This window comes from Venturia canescens, chromosome 2 (assembly GCF_019457755.1).
Source record: "Venturia canescens isolate UGA chromosome 2, ASM1945775v1, whole genome shotgun sequence".
NCBI lineage: Eukaryota > Metazoa > Arthropoda > Insecta > Hymenoptera > Ichneumonidae > Venturia > Venturia canescens.
Genome location: NC_057422.1, coordinates 11980362 through 12002496, shown reverse-complemented (window position 1 = coordinate 12002496; position 22135 = coordinate 11980362). Strand labels below are relative to the sequence as shown.

General features: G+C 42.4%; 1 protein-coding gene across 2 annotated transcripts in view; it reads right to left on the bottom strand.

Moving 5' to 3' along the window:
• Positions 1-22135, bottom strand: part of LOC122406559 (guanine nucleotide exchange factor for Rab-3A-like) — a 46548-nt gene that overhangs the window by 22766 nt on the left and 1647 nt on the right. Inside the window, exon 1 of one of the 2 annotated variants that reach the window (XM_043412080.1) lies at positions 3780-4279. The exons of the other annotated variant lie outside the window; for it this stretch is intronic. The gene's annotated coding sequence lies outside the window, so the exon portion shown is untranslated. Of the gene's footprint in view, positions 1-3779; positions 4280-22135 lie in introns of those variants that run through there. 2 annotated transcript variants of the gene reach the window in all.

Genomic DNA, 22135 nt, shown 5'->3' with positions numbered 1-22135 from the left:
CAAGTGGGAAAACTCAATTTTTTTCAAAATTTTCTTCTACTTAGTTATCGAGTAATTACGCATTAAAGCAGATTTCTCATACCCGGAATGTATACCTATATATATGGAAACGCTATGCTTATACACGTAAACTTTAGTGATCAATTACTCGATAACTGTGTAGAAGAAAAATCTTAAAAAATTTGTATTGTCAAATTTGGCACTAAAGAATATGTTCACCAAATTTTATAAAATTCTTAACTTTTTGAAATTTTTTATGTTTTTAGCATGGTTTAGCATGGCAACATTGTATCGCCTGTACCGAAACTCCTTAAATTTGAGGAAAATGCAGTGGATTAACTTTCCTCGGACTGGAAAGAGCTCCGGCTCATCCGAGAACCGAAAAACTCTATGGAAACCACCAAAATTTCGTCCGACTGTAAACGGGATTTTGGTCGGAGCGTTTCTAGCGTTGAGACATTCGTTGGATCCAACGAAAATTCTCTGTTCAGCCAAGCAGATGCTGATGGTTTGAACAAAGTGAACAAAGTTTCGTTCGAGTGTAGAGAGCGCAGTTTCGTTAGGACATTCGCGACGCTGTTGGCTCGAGGAAATTATTCAGTTGATAAGACGCAACGAGGAACTCCAATGTTTCAGTAAAATCTCATTTCCAACGGGCTCGTTCGAAAACTCATAAATAATCAGCGCACGCAAACTCGATTCCAATAAGCATAAAGTACGCGATTCGATAAAGTCGATGCCAATAACTCACGTTGAGATGCTCGCAAACCCGGGCGGCGGATATCTTCCAACGAATGGATATCCGGAATGGAAAAAAACGGTTTTAATGTCAGGCCTCCAATAATTGACATTTAGTGCGACGATACATCAACGCCGTTGTCTGCTTCGCCGTGCGCGCGTCACTCCCTCGTTATATTTACAGTTCGAGTGAGTAGGTGTATTTCTGGGATCCGAAACGAGAGCAGGGCCGCGAGAAGCCCTGCCGAGTCTACGATTCGACGTTTCTCACAAAGCGGACAGCAGGCCACGTTTTTTCTCCGCTTTCCTCCAAAGTCCGTTTATCCCAAAACGAAAAATAGTTCAGCTCCACTGTTTTGGAATAGAAGCAACAATTGTGTTCCGCGCGATAGTAACGGCGCTTTCGTCAGCTTTTATCATCCTGTCTTTAGCCACTGAAATGAGTCCCGCAAGCTGTGCACGCAAGGCCCATTCATTTCTCATGAATAGTAACGAGCTCTCGTCCTCAAAGAGTTTTATGGAGAACGTTTATTTAAGCACTTTGGCCTCCTCGCGCCCACGACTCTGATCAATGCCGAGATCGGTGCGTCGGGTTTGAGAATAGGATAAAAAACGTACGTGGAGTGCGTCTGTCAATTTCGAAAAGAATTTTGCCCGCAGAGTTGCTTCAAGTTTTTGGTAGACGGCTAAAAATCAATTGATCGGGGAGGAGGCGGCTAGAAATTTCCTGTGTACATTTGAAGGGAGCGAAGCCTGTCAAAGCAAATGGAATTTTCTTGATGTCTGCATAAGAAACTGCGAGAAATTCAGCACGCTTCGATGAGCGTGACAAGTGCATAACAGGAGATAAAAAGCCTTTTCGTTTCACCGTTAGGTTGAGCACAATTTTTCTTCGCAACGAGGCGTTAGTAATTGAAAACGTGGACGGATCAATGACACATCGTAAATGAGTCGCAATTTTTCGAGTCGGAATTCGAAGGGAGGGGGAGAATTTGTTTTCGCCCAACGAAAATTAGTGGAGTGTTTAAAAGATCTTAAAAATGGTCTCCGGCGAATAACCAAGTTCGAAGAATCCGAATGAAAGAAGCATGGCAAGTGTTTCCAAATGTCAAGAAACTTTGGCTCGGTGAATGGCGAGCTGAAGAATCGGCTTCGTTTCGTAATGACACGAAACTCAAACAAGGCGCTCGGGGGGACGGTGCAGAGTCATCCGACCCGGCGGAAAGAGTTTTGTCGAGTGGAATGAAGAAAAAAATTGTGAAAGCAATATTATTTTTGAGCGCGTTGATCGAGCTTCGATCTCGTGTAATCCAAGCGTTCTTTCGACAGAGCGTAAAGAAAGGAAGAAAATCATTTCCGGAGCGACGCACTTCGTGAGAAAAACAACATCGCGAAGCCAAAAAAACATCAACCTTTTCGTCCTCGTTATAAAGAGACATCGAAGAAAAAGGAGATATTAAATCTAAGATTAATAACCCAATTAAAATCGATCGTCCACGGAGCCAATCTCTCGTGCTATCTGCGTTACTTTCTCCTTCGCATAGGCCGTCGATAGTGTAGCCCAATTATTATTTTCTGCTTGTTTTGGGCTATTTTCAATGCCAACCACGCGAGTCTACGTATCGCTCCTTTATTTTCCTCTTTATTTTATTGTGCGCGTGTGTGTGTGTGTGTGTGTGTGTGTGTCGTTGCGAAACAAGAAACGGGACGCTTCGTAGTAGTAAGAAGTAGAAAGTGCCCGTCGTTCCTCGTCGGATCGAGCTGGCTCTTCGCACTACTCGGCTTTCCATCCACTTGTAAATGAGTCGTGCTATCGCTCTGTCCGCAAGTACAGATCGAATTTTCCTGAGTATCAAACTATTGGAATAAATTTAAATTTGAGGCAGTTCGTGCACCAAACGATTTTATTAAAAGTCTTTAAATTTACACAGAGTTTAAATGGCTTGTCGACTGCGACACGCCTATCAAATTTCGAAGGGTTCCTCCCATCGGTTATTGAGATAAAGGTGCTTAAATGTGAAGAAAAATAGACGGGGTCGCAGGGACTGTGCTTAAAAAATCGTTCGGCTTTCCATATTACGAACGAACGCTCCTTACGAAGTTTATGAAAAACGTACACAATAACAATGAAGTTATAACGAAGGTCTGGAAAAAAATTCGAGACGATTGTCTTGCTAGTAATAAAAATGTATCGCGTTAATGAAGGAAATTGGAAAAAAGAGCACTCGTAAGCTCACGTTTTCTTATTTCGGCATTTTCTTTCTTCTTGGCTCGGCCCATTGCTGTCAAAGCCTTCTGTCTTTTCGTTAACACTTTTTTCTCGAACCCTCTCCCTTTGAGTCTCCCCTCAGCGCTCTCTAAAGCGATTTTTTACTTAAAACTGTAGTATTTTGGCGAGGGACGAATGGAATTTTGGGTTCGGTCAGTGATGGATCCCCGGTCAATGAATGGCTCGTAATTTCATTCGCCAAAAACACGAGTTGAAAAAATGTGTTTACAATTTCGAATTAACAACTCTGACATTAATTTAGAGTGATAAGATCCTTAATTAGGAAGCAAAAATCGAGCCAATTTAGAGTCCCATAAAATACGATCCTACGGCCCCATCTACCTTAAAAACTTCCTTAAACTGCTCACACTCGGTAGATTTTCTTGCACATAAAATCCTCCCAAAAACCTTTCCATCGTACCTACAAAAATATTCAGATAAAGTCAACCCGAAATATTAAATTCTCCGGGGTCACCTATCGAAAAGGAATATTTCGTTCTAGACCCCATGAAAAAAGTGCTTTCCCTAAAGCTTGAAGAATCGTAACACTCTATTATCGTTAAACCAAGCCAAGCGAGTGTTGGCACTCGTTCTCTTCGCGTCAGTAAAATAAAAAAAATAATAATGCACACAAATTTTGAAATTGTAAGAAAAAAAAGAATTTCGCTAAATACGTATCGGTATATTGACGTCTGGACGCGGGTCCATATTGCTCTAGAGTACAGTGAGACACAGAGTCGCGCAGCTAGATTTCCATTCCGAGGGAATATACCTGTGGCAAATATATTGGAAGGGAATCCAGGCGAAGCGTGGGAGGATCCCAAGTAGCGGCTCGAGTCCTGTTGCCGTTTTCAAAAGCCCATCTTCCCTCGACGAGTCTTCTTACAGTATGACAAGCGGACGAGAAATAATTCGCGAATTCATAACAACGTCCCGGCGCGACGAATGGGTCTCAATATTCGTAGGAACGTTGCGGCGACAAGGACGCGATTAAGGAGTACAAACGCGATGAAAAATCTTCGCGATCCTGCCCTCGTGCTGTGTCTCTAGCTTTTTCAATATCGAAGGGACACTCTCCCTGGCCGAAGGAGCATTAAAGCTGAGGGATTCGTTCGCGCTTACGTGCGCGTGTGTCCGAGCGAATGTGCAGAAAACGAGCGACTGACAGATCGTACGACTCGCGGTGAAGCATTCGAGACACGTTCGAGAACGAAGAATGCCGCGCATTCGCTCGATGCTCGACGCGAACTGGCGCCCGCAGCCGCGCCAGACCCCGGGATCCCTCACTGCGAGACTCCCCGAGTGCGGAGCCAAGAGCGCTGCTGCCTCCCGCTCCCGTTTCTCTCTCCCCTCTCCTCCGCCTTCCGCTGTGCAACCGCGCTCCTATCTATTTTTTAAATCCCTTTGTACGGCGTATACAAGGCGTCTGAGTCGTCGAGGCTTCATTATTTTTTCAGAAAGACCCCGAAATAATAACGAGACTACTTTTCGCTCGTTCTTCTCTCCGGAATTGTAGCGCAGCTTTCCCCCGAGCTGTCAATCCATTCGCACCAATCCGGTGCGCCGGCCAGACGAGATCGGAGTGGGGACTCTGTTCGCCTGCGCGATCGCGCCTGATGCGCGTCCTCGCCGCTCCTTATCAACACCGCGCAGGATTCCGGCTCGTTTATTCATTAATATTTCTATGACAGTCCCGAGATAAATTCTCGCAAAAATTTCTTCCTCGAGGATTTCCTCGAGATCCACTTATTCGCGGGGATGAAACTTTTCCATTTACACTCCGGGACAAGCAGCGGGAAAATAACGAAGGCACGAAACTTCGCTCGCGACTTTTGAGACAACTTGTACACGCGCGCCAACACTCCCGCGTCCTCCCTCCCGCTTATAAAATTTACCAACTCTCTCGTGCTCGCTATAATCATCGCCTTTCACATACTCCTTCTTTCAACGGAATCTCACGCACATATGTGCCCAGAGGCATGCCTCTGTAATATGGTTTCGCGCGGCTAAAGACTCTCACCCACATGTACACGCAGACGCTACTTCCCGCGCTATCTAATTATACGGAGGCTTCGGATAGTCCCTGTATTCGTGTTGTTACGTTCAAGAGTGATGCGAGCTTTATCGCTCGCATACGTTGACCGATCGCACACGAGAGGATGAGCTCGCTCATCTTCGATGACTACCAACTTTTCACGTATTTTTCCATTATTTTTGCCTTGAATTATTGATCTCTCAAGTTTCTGGCTCGGAGGGAGATGAATCGTGAGTGGAAGAACGAAATCTGGCGTTAGGCAGGCCGATATGGTGGTCACGGGGTTAAAGACGATTGAAGGAACAAAATAGTTTTAGTTCGAACTGCAGTGTCTCCGAACGCATTGCAGTTGAGTGAAGAAAACTCTTGCAGCGTCAATTGCTATTGGAACGATCATATTTCTTTGTGTCGACAAAAATTATTGAGATATTTGGAAAAACAAAAATTTGGTTTTTAATCGACTGTATCCCGGAAAATATTAACGGTAGGGGAAAAAGTTCGAAATGAAAATGATGCGGAATTTTATTCTCTAGAAAAAAGGTCCCTGCGATTTCTGTCGAATCGAGAACTTCTTTTTCTCGGTGCACGGTACCGAGCCGAATTTGAGGGTAACATTTTTTCATGTGAGCGATGCTGCAAGAATCACGTTAATGAAGCTGCAAAGTCCTCGATCAGAGTGAATGTAAAAAGATCGATGGGATTTCGTAGCTTGTTACTTTTTAATGCTCGTCCATCCGGCCTTTCGTTTCGCTATGTTTCAATAACTTTGATTCGCTCAGCGCAATTTCAATGGTCACGAGAATTTGAGTAATAAAAATGTGGTTCCCGTTGGAGTGCTTTATTCGGATACTTTTCAATTTCGGTCCAGGCAAGCGCGATTTTATTTATGCCAGCGAGTATCCTCGGGGGTGCTACAAAAACAATAACAAAACTGCGATATTTCCGAGGATACGGAGCATTGTACAAACTTTTTAATTGGCACGGTCTCTGGAGCTTCTCTCGCGTGAATGCTCTCGTCGTAAAGAGCAAAACGAAAAGCCGAAACTTTCCTTTTTATACGAGTTTTTATGGAAACTGTAATAACCGAGGGCGAGGGCTTTTTTCATTTCTCCCTTTTTCTCGTCTCCTCCGAGCACTTCGTTCATTAACCCTTACATACGATCAGCGTGCCCGAGCCCCCGTTTCGCCGGTCAACGCGAGTGTATTTTGCCCCGACGCATTGTCCGTCCAGCGATCGAAACGGTGGGAAAAAAGTCCGAATCGTTCGCCTCTCTAGTTTGTGCCCTTTATGAAACGCCCGGAATCGGGATTGAAAAAAAATCGAAGAAAATGTGGTCGCGTCATAAATGTGCCTCAGAAACAACGTTCTTCGCTTCTCGAGGACCAGCATCTGGCCACGAGTGGAAAAATAGCCGTCGTCAAATCGATACGCTCACTTACGAAGTTAAAAACAAGAACGGAGATTATTTTGCGCAATTGGACCTCTCTGCGGCGTGTTTCATCAACTAAATATATATTTTCCTCAAGTCAAATGTATCTCACTACCGATTTAAGTTGGGGTATTTCCCAGTGGGTCGAGACTCTCAAGGCCTCATCGCATCTCCGAACGCTCTTATCCGCTCCCAGAGCATTTGGAAGGCCTGCTAAATTCATTGATCCATTCATTTTTCATACAACCCTTTTCTCCGTGATCTGCAAACAGCAAGTGCGCTGGAACAGGCGTTTGGAAGGAGAAGAATTATTGCGTATGAGGAGTGATGGAATTGATCGATGGAAACGACGAAGGTCGTTTCGATGATCTCACTCGAAATGGACTTGGAATGGATAAAAAATTGTTTTCATCCAACGTTTTTCTCAACAAAAGTATTCGGCTCGAGACGTGGAACAAGAATATTTTTGAGACAAAGCACAATAATTTGTCAGTGATGAGTATCGGTGCACCAAAGTAATGAAAATGGTCGAATTTATTTACTCATTCCGACGCTGCAGCTAATAGCGAATCAATTTTATTGATTGTGACGTCATATTACGATGTATGAACGATATTTTCGGAATTTTTAAAACCCGAGCATCAATAATCAACTCGATGGTAGCAAATCTTAAAAAAAAACACTTCAAAAAAAGTTGCCCATCGGTGAACAGTATAAATCGAAATCTAATCGACCGATCTTTTTGAAATTTGGCACGGTACTTTGTTACACGCAATTGACCAGGTACCTGCGAGAGGATTTTTTGTTTTCGATTGTTTACATTTTTTGTGGCACTTGGAAGCGAAAACACTGATTTTCGCCTAAAAAATGAGCCCTTTTGTTATTGTAAAATGAATAATTATGAAAAATTGGAATGAAGCTCTGGCCTGGTCAATTGTGCGAGGAAGTGACATGCCAAATTTCGAAAGGATCGGTCGAGTAGATTCCGATTTACACTGTTCACCGGTGGGCAACTTTTTTCGGAAGTGTCTCTGCCACGATCGAGTCAATTATTGATAATCGAGTTTCAATAATTCAGAAAATCTTGTTCACATATTCTTAAAAGTTTTTCACCGTATTGACTTAACTCTTGATCAATGACATGTCGCCAACCCTCACGAAAATAATCGAAAATTGAGCGACCGAGTAGCCAAATCGTTCGAACGAAAAATCATTCGGCTCCCTCTGTTTGGCCCACTAGAAAATTTTTCAGTCGATTACTCCGAAAAACTGCTCGACCAAAAAATACTCGACTCTCCCAAATTTCCTTCCAGCACAGAACGGTTTCATAGCCCCGAAATTTCCATTTCCCTCCCCCTTTTCGTCGAAGCTTCCTCCAAATATCTGTAAGCCCAATTCCAGCCCCGAGTTCGCGCGCAGACTTCTCGAGGACTTCTCGAAGGAGCATCAGGAGATCACAAATCCTCGTGAACTTCGTAACCGTTAACGAGACACACTCTGCGAGCCCCGAAAAGCTGACACACTCCTTCGGCAATTGCAGGGCACGTGAATGTGCGGAAGACTATTGCAAGCATTACAAACGCAGTTGCACGACGACGACTAGTCGCGCGGTTATATTGCGGTAAAATCACACTTGCTCAGTCGGTCCGACGGCCTTCTTTCCCCGTCACCGATCCCGCCGTAGTACACACGAGCTACAATAATTGTGGAGATCACATTATTGCGTGCACATGCACGAGGACGGTTTGCTATGGAAAGTCAAACAGGGAATGGGAAGGACGCAGCAGGATTCGGCATAATAACTAATCTCGCACGCAGCGACACGCTTTCGCTCCCCTCGATCGAGTGCCCCAGCAAATTTCCCGGTCAGAATCTCCCTTCGTTTCCTTTCATTTCTTTCGTGTCCCGCCTCGAATTCCCCTTTCAATTAATCCCATTAACCAGTGTTTGTTTGAGTTCTCGAATAAGGATCGAGCAATCCTGCTGCCGCGCAGGGGAGTGAGAAAAAGATCGCGCGGCCGATTCCTCGGGAGTCCCCGAATCGGCTCACGGCGGCTCAGTTTCCAACATCGATTCATGAAGATCTCGCCAACTTTAAGTAGCGAAGAAAACTCGTTTTTTCGCGGCCACTTAGCCGCGCGTTTATCTATTTCCGAAAGCACCGACTGCGCGACCTTTGCCAAACGTCAATTGAGTGGAAGCGATAAAACTGGTAAGCTCGAACAAGCGCGACGTAACAGGGACGAGGAAAATCGCGAGTGTGCGAGAGATTGCGCACAAATAAACTCGACACTCCCGCACCCTCGAGGCTGTGTCCCAACATTCACACTCGAGACGTTTCAAATTTAGTAGCACCAACTAACACACGCGAACACAAGTATTGCACTTGTGCCCCGTTGCCGCAACGTTATCATCACGAGGAAACAGAAATACACAGCCTCGCTCACCGCGAATCGACGCCGAAGCGAGAACGAATGAAGTTTGCGAGCGCGATGCTATTATTTTTATCTCCGTTGCTTACGTATGATTCGGGGCTTCGCAAAAATATCGAATTCCGGGTCAAACCGATGAGGTTCTGACCCCGCTTGTATTTTTCATCGACGGGAACTTACAATTTTCGTTCTCCTTCACATTATCCTTGTGCTTTTAAACTTCAGCGAAAATACGCGGCATCTGCGTCGTTTCACACTCAGAAACGTAGCGACGAGTCCAATCCGACAACGAGATTGACCGCGGCAGAAATGATGGATGAAGAGAGGACGATCGGAAATTATTCGACGGAGATTCAACGTCGGAATAAATGCTGTGCGTGCGTACGAAGTGGAAGTAATCGCTTTTGTGCAGATTTTTTGAAAATCTTTACAAAACAGACTCCCGTGCGCGAGTGAAACTCGGAGGGACGTCGATGGATTTGCGAAACTGTCAAAGGACCGATGCGGATTTTAACGAATTCGTGTTTTCTCCAGGATTTTTCGAGTTACACACGGCGATACTTTTATCGGAAAGTTCGATTTGGGGAAACGAAAAATGAAGTGCGCAACGGTAAAATGATGATGCTTGGAACAAATCTTTGACAACTGTCACCGGAATAAATGTGTTTATAGAACATGCTGCGATCGAAATCCACTGGACGTTTTCCCGATGCATTACACTTGGTTTAGAGCAATCGTCGAAAATAAGAACGGAAAATCCGTTTTTTCGATCCCTTTGCAATCTTCGGCACATCATTTATCGATTTTCAACCTCTTAAAAAATCGTCTTTCCAGAAAATTCTAGCTCTCGAACCCCGCTCGAGTAAGCGTCGCCTCCGCCAGAAGACTGAAACGACGAAACAACTGTTTTTCAAAGGAACCTTTCCGCCTGAAATTCCGCGGTGTCCCAAGCGTATTTCGAGCAAGCAAAAAAGACCGATTTTCCGAAATTTTACCGCGGAATTCCGCAGCCCCGATCTCAAAAGCACCGACAACCGTGACGCGATCATTCCCCGCAATGAAGCAATGCTCGAGCTGATTATTTACCCTGGATGTCTGACCCAAATATAAATGAAATGCACACACATCGAGAGTGTGTAATACACGCATGTGCGCAATAAAGACGACGAAAGTATGCAGAGCCCCGCAGACGTGCGTTCTCGCAGTCGAGAAACCCGAGGACGACGAGCTCGCGTCACGCGACGCCCGGCGAGCACGTGTACACACGGAGCTCGTACACTAAAGAAAAAAAGGCGAGTAAGACACCTTAACGTAGTGGAAGAGAAGGCAAAATAAAAATGATGAAATATTGAGGGAAAAAGGAGAAGAAAAATCGGTATCTTTCCGGCGTAGCGTAGAGGCGGACGAAGCCGGAGTCCGCACACGAGATATAATCTCATACGGAGACAAAATGCCACTGAAAACTACTATGGTGCCATAGAATTAGGGTTCTATATCGATAATATTTATTAATTGTTACGAACGTGCATGGTAATTTTTGGTGACGCGACTCGATGAAAATTGATGAGTGATGTCAAAATAAATACATCGGTACACATGTACACCGCGGTATATTATCGTACAATCGCGAATGAAATTCTGTTATTTGCCATAGTAAATTTGTGAACAATTTGGCGTATGATCGATGCTTGTGTTCGAGCTCCTCAAATTTTACTATGTTTATTCATAGCTGTAAATTTAAATTGTGAAAACAGTACTAAGTACAGCAAAACGGCATAATAATTCTGCTCGGCAGTTCATCATCGAGTAAACATAAATTTTACAACGTTTCCTTGGTGAACTATGTTAGGAAAAATTAGGGTAATTGTGCCGAATCACGGCTTCACTTCAAAAAGGGTCCAAATTTTTTTTATCATTTCCTAACACTAGTAGATGGTAACCCATGCAATGTTAAGGGGGCGCATGACTTTTAACCCCTTGAAAAAAAAAAATTACACTTAGCAGCAATATTGAAGTTAGCGAATCAAGGCTCCACCTCAAAAAGGGTCGAAATTTTTGAGGTAGAGCCGCGATTCGGCACAATTACCAAAAATAGCACAGTTCAAGCCTTTGTCACAGCAAAATACGCAATTTAAAAATTTTCATTCAGAACTGACTTGGAAATTTTGATAAAAACTTATCAATATATTTTTGATAAAAACCTTCAAAATGGGCGATATAAACACCATGGCAGCATAGTAATTCTTACTATTTTTATTTTCTCTCCGGGCAAAGGACGCCCAGCACACCGCGTGGCAAAGTTTACGAGCCGAATGTACACGGGCCCCGGACTGTGTTTCACTCAATTATACATAGACGTAGCGCACACGTATGAATACGTGAAATACACAGTTATAATTCCAGGCAGAAGTTGAACAAAAGTTAATCGACGAGGAGGCTCGGTGCCGCTTCCTTAAGGAGGGAGGCTTGACGTATTAGCAGCGGGGAGCGAGCGAGCTCCGAACGAACGTTACTTTGGACTCGCTGTTTCGACGGTTTTTACGCACTCTCAGAAAGCCATTTATCATACAAGTTGAGTTTTTTATTTTCTTTAATTACAATGGAGGATTCAAATAGCGGCTTTCTGACGAATCGTCAAAATGGGGCTTGAACGTTTGCGAGCTCGTGGCGATTCGATCGCTTCGCTATTTCGAGTCTGAAGATATTTTGCTCGTTTATCTGCGGTTTCGTGTACTTTAAACGTGCTGCGAAACTGCACGAATTGATCAAATATATTTAGCGCAACGACGACGATCGTTGCGCGACTCTCGGTCACTTCCGATGGTGCTAATGAATTGAAACTGCGAGCAGAAATAGCCTGCTTTACTCCAGTTTTCTCCAGTTTCTCTCGCCTCTTGTACAAGCGCGGTTTTCAGCTCTCTAAAGCAGAAGAATTCTCGTCACGAGCATTCTAATTCGGAATTTTGGAACCTCCGTTCCTACGCTACTTTTTCGACGCAAACATTCCTACGCGGGGGCAATCGTCTGCGAGGCTACTCTGCGAGCTCGTACCTCAACGAGCAGTCGATACTTTTGAAAGATTTTTTTAACGGTACGATTTTTAACAGAAACGCTCAGTTTCTGACAGACTTTCAAAAAAAGTCTTATTCGGGTAGTAAATATACTTTTTGGTACGGAATTACAAGAATTAGTATTTACCGATTAAGCCGATAAATTGTCGTATAAACTACTGCAAAATTTCTTAAGGAAGTTCACGAGAATCTAATGGAAATCGATAATTCCGACTTTGAGAGTTGAAATTTGAAAATGTGCTAGAAACATACAGCGTTTATCTATTGCCGCGGAATTATTATAGGAGTTGTCTAGAAAACGATTAAGGAGGGTGGATCACGAAATCAAAATAATCAGAATTTGATCAAATTTCGTGATAATATTCTTCAGCATCGAGTATACAAATACAATTTTTTCAAATCTCTTTGCCACGTGGTTATCGAATAATTGAGCCTCAAATCGAAGTTCTTATGCACGTAGAAAAATCTAAAAAAATTGATATTTTCTTAAATATTTTTAAATAATAAATTTACCAAATTTTATGAAATTCTTATCATTTTGAAATTCTTCATATTTTCAACATGGGTTAGCATGGCAACATTGTATCGTCGCGATCCACCCTCCTTAACGAGAATCTCATTTTTTTAAGGGCTCCTATGGCTCTTATGGCAGGCACACGTTTTGTGTGATGATTTGAATTCAATGAAATAAGATCCTCCCAACTTTGAAGAGCCAAAAACGAGAATAAGAAAATATCATGTTTTTAGATACCAATGACGTCTCGAGAAAGCTTTGTGACCGGTGAATATCACTTGGGAATGGAAAAAGAAAAACACTTGTTTGAGGCTAACGAGTAATGATGACACAAACGGTGGAAGGTTTGGCAACGCCATGAGCCATAGTTGGTTTAAAATACAGATATGCATACGCGAACAAATAGAAAATGGCTGTTGTCACATTTCGCTTGGCGATTTAACTACGAAAGTATTTAAGGAGGGTGGCTACGTTCGTCAAATTGATAAGAAATCGATCAAATTTGGTGATAATGTTCTTCAACATCAAGTGCGAAGACACAATTTTTTTCAAAATTTTCTTCTGCTTAGTTATCGAGTAATTACGGATTAAAGCAGATTTCTTATGCCCGGAATGTATACCTATATATATGGAAACGCTATGCTTATACACTTGAACTTTAGTGATCAATTACTCGATAACTGTACAGAAGAAAAATCTTAAAAAATTTGTATTGTCAAATTTGGCCCTAAAGAATATGTTCACCAAATTTTATTAAATTCTTATCATTTTGAAATTTTTAATGTATTTAACATGGTTTAGCATGGCAACATAGTATCGTCGGTAGCCACCCTCCTTAAGGAGTTTCGGTACAGTCGATACAATTTTGTCACGCTAAGCCATGTTAAGAACATAAAAAAATTCAAAAGTTCAGAATTTTATAAAATTTGGTCAACATATTCTTTAGCACCAAATTCGACAATACACATTTCTTTTAGATTTTTCTTCTACACCGTTATCGAGTAATTGAACTCGAAAGATCACGTGTATGAGCATAGCGTTTCAATATACATAAGTATACATTCCGGGCATAAGAACTTTGCTTTAATGCTTTATTACTCGATAACTACGTAAAAGAAAATTTCGAAAAAAATTGAATTTTTGCACGTTACGTTGAAGAACATTATCAGCAAGTTTGATCAATTTCTTAAAATTTGTTAACAGGTATCGAAAGTCCTTAACTACGAAAGTATTTAAGCCGCTATCATAATATCAAAAATGAATCAATCTCAAAAAATAAGTTACACGTAATTTGAATAATTGGGAGAAAATAAATTTTGATCGTTTCTTCGATCGTCAAAAGAGCAAAAAAGTTCAATTGCTTTTTTGAATAACAAGTAACGCATGATCTTCCTCAAAGTGAATTCAAGTTTGCGTGAGTGTAGTCAGGACCCCAGAAAAAGAGGTGCTCCTCCGAGAGGACCGTCGCGAACTGCCCCTCGGCTCCGTTAGTCGCACCCCGCTGCAAAGCATCAAGACGCATCGAGGACCACGTTTTCATTAATTTCCACAAATTTCACGCAAAATCATATTTCCCCATAAATTCCATAATTCCATAAGTTGCACGATATCCGTGGCGTTTCATTTGATCCCTTTAAGGAGTTTGTAATACGACAAATGCTCTCATAAAATCGCAATTCCACGAGGTCCGTTTACGATTCCTCATGGCAGGCTGTCGTGATCGGGAAGCCATCCAGCACGAAATGACTCTCCCCGGTGTTCCGCGCGCGGCTTAGAGAATGCGAATCGAATAAATTCTTCCCGAGTTATTAATTAGTTGAGCCAATCAGAGGGCCCTGATAAGGCCACGGGGCTTTCTATGGATACTGTAAATATAATATGACAGGGAATTGTACACGGCGAAAGATGTTCACCGGGCACATTACTCTCGACGATGTATACAAGAAGATGCGAGCCGAGGAGGAAGAGGAAGAAAGAAGAGGAGAAAGAGAGAGAGAGAAAAAGATTAAACCCGTCCTACCGGTTATCCTCGGATTCCGGGCCGTTCGCGAACGACTCGGGGGACTCTCCAGTGCATTTTGCTTAAACACATATATACGGAGAGCCAGAAAAAGTAACTCGCACGTACACGCACATGCAGCGAAGAATCCTCTTCCGTACGGACGAACGAGTCAGCCGCGCGGTGTGCCCTCGTGGCTCTCGCATCAGGCATTTAATTCCCTTCCCTCGGGCTCGCCGGAATGCGCTCCCAGTGCCCCGCAACGATGCCCATGCCTTCGAAGATTTATCGCGTGTCTTACCCGCTCTCTTCGTCGTCTCAAATAATTCAGGTGCAGCGAATCTTACGGGATTCAATACGCCCTCGTCGCTTCGCTCTAGATTTTCGAAAATAAGATTTTCTATGAGACTCCGTGGTGCCCGATGGACGTGCGAACGTCGCGGGCCGGAACTCGCGAGTGCGGTAAAAGCGGAAGCTGCGATTGTCCTTTAGAGCTGGCGAATGCACTTGGAATAACTCACGTCGATTCGTCGATTGGCCAGAAGTCGGAACGGAACGGCGCCGAGGAAAAGTGCGAGATCGCCGACGTTCCGAGCGCTCCAGAGCTCGCTCCGTTTCACTTTTGCGTACACGAGAAGCCTTATCTCTGCGATACCACTTCGCGAACCGACTCGAATATCACACCGAACTGTCTCTTTCTTCCTCCTTCCCTCGTCCGCCCCTTCGAACTCTCTTGCAACGACGCTCAAGTTTGCAACGTCGGAGTCCAACGAAATGGTCTAAAAAGGGCCTCAAATAATTCCAGTTATTCGCCAATTTATTCTGCCGAATTTGCATTCGTAGTTTTTCAACCTGCGCCGATTATTCGTGAAGCAAATAATTGGTGAATTGCAAATGTTTTTCCTTCGCTTCGTTGGACTCGGACGTCGCAAACTTGAGCGTCGTTCTCTCGTACGCGCTCTCGGATTGAACCTGCACCAGTGCGCGAAGGACGGTGTATAATTACAAGAGTAACGCGAGTGCTGGAGAGCACGCCGGGCACAGCGAAAGCGTGGCTTGGACTCCAGTCGCCCACCGTCCCTGACTTTGATATTCGAATGAATTAAAATGAAGATTGTGCACGCTGGCCAAGAGACCCGTCGAGGGACGGGGGGACCGGGAGATCGGTGCTTTTTCTCGTGGCGATTCGAGGCTGATGCTGCCGACGATGGGCCGACGATCGAGTGAACTTGGGGCTCGACTCGGCGTGGCGCGACCCAACCACCGAGCCGACACGGCGAGAACGCTGCTTTTGCTTCCGGCTTCTTCTTCCCGTTACGTTCGCCTCGAAGTTAAACGGCCTCGGACGAGGCCAGCATCCGGATGGGTGACCGCGCCCCCAGTGCAATCGCAATTTTTTCAAGCTTGTAAACGAGGAACTAAAGACGATTTCAAAAACTAAATGCCTGTTTGGAAGAGAAGCAATCTTCCTGGATTTCAAATGAACATTTCAATTTTTAAATGCAAAACGAAATGAGTTATTGAATTTTTTTCAACATGTTATATTGGAGCTGTGTCATTTTTGCCAGTGTTATTTTGACGCTGTTTTATTGACATAGCCGCAACTAGCCCCGGCCTCCCACACCCGGAAAAATCACGCAATCCTTTTCCCTTTTTTCCGCCCCCCTCGACACAAAAAATAATGTTGATTCAATAACATTGATGTTATCGAACACAAATGATTCATTCAAATCCAATGTTTTTGATCGAAATTAATGGAATGTTGCTTCAAAGAAAACGTGATTGTTGTCAACAGCGCGATGACATGAAATTTTTCATGACGCTGAAGTTTGCAACGTTGGAGTCCAACGAAATGATAAAAAAAGCTCTCCAATAATTCTAGTAATTCTCCAATTTCGTTCCCTGTCGAATTTATAATTTGTAGTTTTCCAACCTGCATCGATACTTCGTGAAATAAACAAATTGGTGAATTACAAACGTTTTTTTTCCTTCATTTTGTTGGACTCCAACGTTGCAAACTTCAGCGTCGTAATTTTTCGTTTATTCAACCACACGTTTTGTCCATCGAACAACACATGCACGATTCACTTTTGCACGATTGCTTTTTCCTGCAGGAAAAAGCTTTTGCTGTCGCTCCGAGTCTCACATTTCTCGCTGGATCGCTTTCCTCTAAGGCGATCGAATAATTAAATGAATTCTCAAGTCTGGGTACGAGTGCACAGGACTGATACGAGAAACTGGGTCTTCCCACGAGATGCATATCCCAGGGACTTTCTCACTTACTTCCTGGGCTTTGAGCTCGACTTTAATCTGCATAATTTATTATAATCATCGAACTTCCGGCGTCTCGCGGCGGTGATCAGGAAATTGCGGAATTGGCGCGTGCGTCTCTCTCGAAGCGTCGCTTCGTCGATCGATTTTCGCATATTTTACTCGTTTCCAAAATGTTTCGTGGATGAAAAGTTGTTAATCGGTGAGAACTGAAAGTTAAAAGAGCCGTGAATTTTACATTCGGACGTGTTTAAGTCACTAATTAGACGTGGAAAAGTAGACGATGAAGGAGAAACTTCGCTTCGCGATGGACTCGAGCGCACTCAACTTCGTCCCGAGTGAAATTATTAATGAAGAGACGCGATTAATCCGGAGATCATTTCTCTCTATCAAGATGCTCGCACCATCTTCCCCCTTAATTATTCTTCAAATGGTCGTTTATTCACGATTTTATTCGGAATCGTCCGATTTTCGAAAACTTTAAGGAGGAGTTTTGCTTTGGGAAGTCAAAAAAATCGATGTTTTTCGGCAATCTTTTTAAGACAGACGGAAATAATTATTCGGTGTAGTTTCAAGGATATTTCAAGAGTACAAAAACATTCTTTTTATGTGAGAAACATTAGTTTGTACGTGGTTTATGCGCTGAGTCTGATTGTCGAAGTTTCTCAGCTCCGTACAATGTGGAAGTCGTAACTATTGTCTGCATCAAAAATTCCAAAATTTTTTCCCCATTTTTATACATTTTCCTTCCATTTGAGTCTGTGAAAGCCCGAAAAAATTGCGAAACTCTATATTTGCAGGAGGTTGAAGCGACCTTCTGCTTCTTTAGAAGCGTTTTTCTCAAACTCGTTAAAAATACAGAATTTGGCAATTTTTTCGGGTTTTTATAGGCTCGTGTGGAAGGAAAATATACGAAAATGGAGAAAAAAATTTGGAACGTTTGGTGCAGACCTTTTAAAACAGGATTCCCCCTTAAATTCTCATAATAATCCAGAAAACGAGGAGCCACTTGCGATTCGATGTGGGAACTCAAAATTACAAAGAATTTTCATCGTTCCCAGGACCTCGAGAATCTCCGAGGCGCCTGCGGATGCAAGTGCAACGATTGTTCTGAGCTTCTAGCGAAGCGTTACTTTTAAGATCGTACGGATCGCGTCTCGTGTGGGAATCAACCAGCGAATGAGTGTTTATTTCCCAATCTCACACATAAAATCTCGAAGAAATGAAACCTTGCGGATTCAAGTACTCGAAGCACTTTTACTACGTCGCGTTTAAAAACTTACACTTTTGCGACGCGTATGCGTGAAATATGGATTTTTATTGTAACATCGAGTTAGAGTTAAATCAACTTTGATCGTCACAAACTCTGCACACGTTTGTGAGAGGCAAAACCTTATTTTTTGTTATTACAGCGTTCTTCGAATCTTTCGAACAAAATTGAGCAAAATTTGTTCCTCCAGGCTTTCGACATCGCCTTGAACGACGTAAAGACGAAGTTTGCTTCACGAGAGGCCAGTCTCGTTTTTCTCTTTTCCAGATTCTTTCAAAATTTTTTTTCCACCTCCAAAGTACACGTTCCCTGACCCCAAGTTCCACACTCACCCAGAAACCATTGAAACATAATCTGAGACCGAAAATTCCTAGAAATATTGATTTTTTTTAGAGCTTTAAGTTTTTTCGAAAACATCAATTTCTTTCAGCCAAAGAAAAGAAAATGTCAAATAACCAGATCGATTCTTGACGAACGAATTAATTGATGTATGAATAACGAGTAAATTTTAAATAGTTATCAAATAATTATTGAAATCAGTACGCATTGGGATTCGAATACGAATATAAGCAATACGCTTAAAGTAATCGATTGAACCGAAGAGACCTTTTTTGTAGAGCGTCCAATTTCCTACAAAAATATGTGAGCAGGGTTCGCTTAACAATCGATTAAAGATGAAATGTGGTCATTTTTATATGAGACTGTGATAAAAATGGAAAACCGTGACGAGGAGGATCTTCCCCTTAATATCGAGAGCTCATTTTTGGTGAGTACTTTTTAGAGGTGCCTAGGAACTAGATTTTCTGTGTCGGATCCAAGAAAAAACAAAACAAAGTCGATTTTTTTGACCCACCCTGACGATCGTGTCTCATTAAGGTAGCTCCTGCCCTGCACTGCATGCTAGTCAAACGAGTGCTAAATTTTCAAAACGCTTTTATACCAAGTTTAACGTACCGATTAAATGTATTGTTAGTGGATTTGTATTACAGCATATCTTATTAAGATGTAAAAATATAAAAAACGCTAGTTTTGCAAAAGCGTCAACTGATGAATGCAAATTTCCACGCTGACACATTTCCGCTGGTATTTTTCAAAGAATTATCTGCGTTTTTTTATCGATTTTATTGCAACAGGTCTGATTTTGTTCGTCAACCGGTCCTCTATGAATCGACCGTGTAGTTGTTTTTTTAACTTGATCGTTTCACCGTTGCAGCTAATTGTTCATTGAGTGAAAAAACTTTTTCATTCGTAATTTCTGAAGGAATGAGTTTAAAGGTAAATCTACGTGGTGAATTCGTAGAGGATCGTTTGAGGAACGAAATGAGACTTGGTGCAATAAAATCGGTTAAAAAATACAGACGATTATTTGAAAAATAGCTGTGAAAATGTGTCATCATGGAAATTTGCGTCTATCAGTTGATAGTTTTGCAAAACTATCATTTTCAATATTTTTTCACGTTAATAAAATATGCTTGAATACGTATCTACTAACAATATAAGTTTCATCGATACGTTGAACTTGGTCTAAAAGCGTTTTGAAAATTCAGCACTCATTTGACTAGCATGAAGTACAGGAGTTACCTCAACATGAAGAAATACGTATGGAGAAATGAAGCTCGTTGATCGAGCTTCTCCATGCGAAAAAATAATTCCCAATGAAATTGCTCGTCGTGGAAACAGCTGGGAATAACACCTGAAACTTTTTTTTTTTTTTTTTTCATGAAATAACGTAAAACATTGCCGAAAGTTACAAGCATATGTGAATCCTTCATATTTTTTGAATTTTTACGTCGTACGTTAATCTAAAATTGTATAAAAGGAAACTCGCAAGCTGAGAAAGCCCTCGAATCGAGATCGAACTCTCTCGTTTTAATATACAAACTCCCCCGGCCACTGTGGCTTTTTCTTTAAAATTCTATGTTAACTGTATTAATAGAATCCGGTGGAGGGAGTGCTCCTTAGAAAGGCCTGCCCGGCTATATCAAAATGGTATATGCTTAAGTGCATTTTACACGTGGAGCGTGTGGCCCGCCCGCGTGTCCAAGTAGAGCGATGAATAACGTGTAACGGTACACCGTTGCACCGCCAAGTGCACAACAAAACACGACAGGAATTTATGTGCATGAAAACATGAAAAATATACCCTTGAAAACGAATTCCTAAGTGGCGCGAATAAACAATTCAAATCTGCGTTACCGCGTGGCTCTGTGCGAAGCGACGAATAAATTGGGCCGAATTCTTTTCGTCATTTTGTCCGGAACGCTCAATTTGAGAATAAGACAAAAAAAGTAGAAAATTCTTTGCAAAAAACACAAAAGCATCGAGCTTCGACGAGTCGCGAATCCATTTTTTCACATTTTTTTAGCGACACTCCTTAAGGAAGTTGAGGCTGTACAGTCATTGTTTTTACCCAAAAGTGATGACCTGTACCTTTCAAAAGTTAGGCCAGTTTACAGTTTGGCAATGTTGCATACACTTTAAAAAAAAGTTGGGGAAAAAAAGATGAAAAAATGGTGAAAGCTCAGTCGAAAACACGAACAGTGACGATCCTAGCCTCAAAAAACTGCACGGGAAACAGATTATTATTAATATAATCTCAGCAAATCTCCTAATAAATCTGAAAAAAATTGACATTATTCGGCAAGCCTTGCTCATGTTGCCCAAAAAATTTCATATTTTTAGCATCATTTTTAACGGAGATATCACTGAATGTGTCTTGACTTCCATAAGATTACATGTTATTTGGCCCAAATTGTTATTGATTTTTCTCAGCAACGACGCTCCTAAACTGTCTGAAAATTTAACTGATTTTTTTTTACACTTCACTTTATAAGATGCAATCGGTTTAAAAGCGGTGACATCATTTTCATTCTAATGCCTCAACTTCCTTAAGGAGAAAAAAGCAAGCGCGCTTACTTCCATTTTCGTGGCTTTTATTTTATTCCTCGAGATTCTTGGCTCCGAGGTATCGCAGTCCCGATCCAAGAGAGTTGGGTCCCGAATAAAAAGTTTCGAGGCGCAAGAGTGACTTGAAATGTCTCGTTTCAACGGTAGATTCAATATTTTAGCGCACGGTTATCCAACAAATATTTCGACGGAGGATCTTCCGATCGCGCCGGAAAAGTCGTAATCGCCTTAGTCGAAATGGACTTAGTTAAATAATGTTAATTAAAAACGAGAGAAATTTGAATTTCAGCAGTGAAATTCCGTCGCAACGAAAAATATTCAGCAGCATCAGGAGAAACTACGCTCGAATTTGTTCCGATTCTCAACTGCTCGCGCGACGAGTGAGAAATAAAACAAAAAGTTTTCAAGACCCCATGGAGAGGGACGGGACGAAATAAAGAATTAGAAAAATATAAAAACTTGAAAACTGCGACCGTATTTTCGTGTTCGAACCGTGCAAAAATCCCCCCCGACACCGCAAACAAAAATTAGCTTTTGACACACTCGACGCGAGTGACAGAATTGAGCAAATGATTTTGTCATCGGTCCCAAATACGCCGGTACGCTCCACGCTCAGAAAAAACGTCCCACACGTTGCACGTTCCGCGGCTCGCTTACTACGAGCTCGGTGAAAGTTGCCTCGAAAATTATCAACACCGCAGCTTCGAGTGTTGCTGAACTTTGGACGCGTATTTCACCCGCGATCATGATTTATCCATTTTTCCATGCATCTGTGCGTTTAACGCCGGTGGAGAATTGGGCGATATGAAAATCGTAACTGGAGACTAAACGTTCGGGGGAAAAACTTTTTTTTTCTACTGAGCTTCGGTGTTACAGTGAGCATCTTTTGTGAATTCCGTTTGGAAGGTTAAAAAAAGTCCGATCAATTCTGATAGTGAAAAAATGTAAACAACGTCTTTGGTTGAAGGTAAACAAAAGTTACGGCGCCTTCCGACGCGAAGCGAGTTCAATAATCACAAGTTTCGACGACCGGATTACGGGGTAGTAAAAATTGGGGAAAATAGAATTTACAGGTTTCAGAGACGCTGGAATTTTCTACGGTAATTGACAGACTCCTACGGGTGATTATGGGAACGCACCGTCCAATGAATTATCGCAGGAGCATCGGTTCCGCCAAGGCCTCGAAACAGGACTTAAAA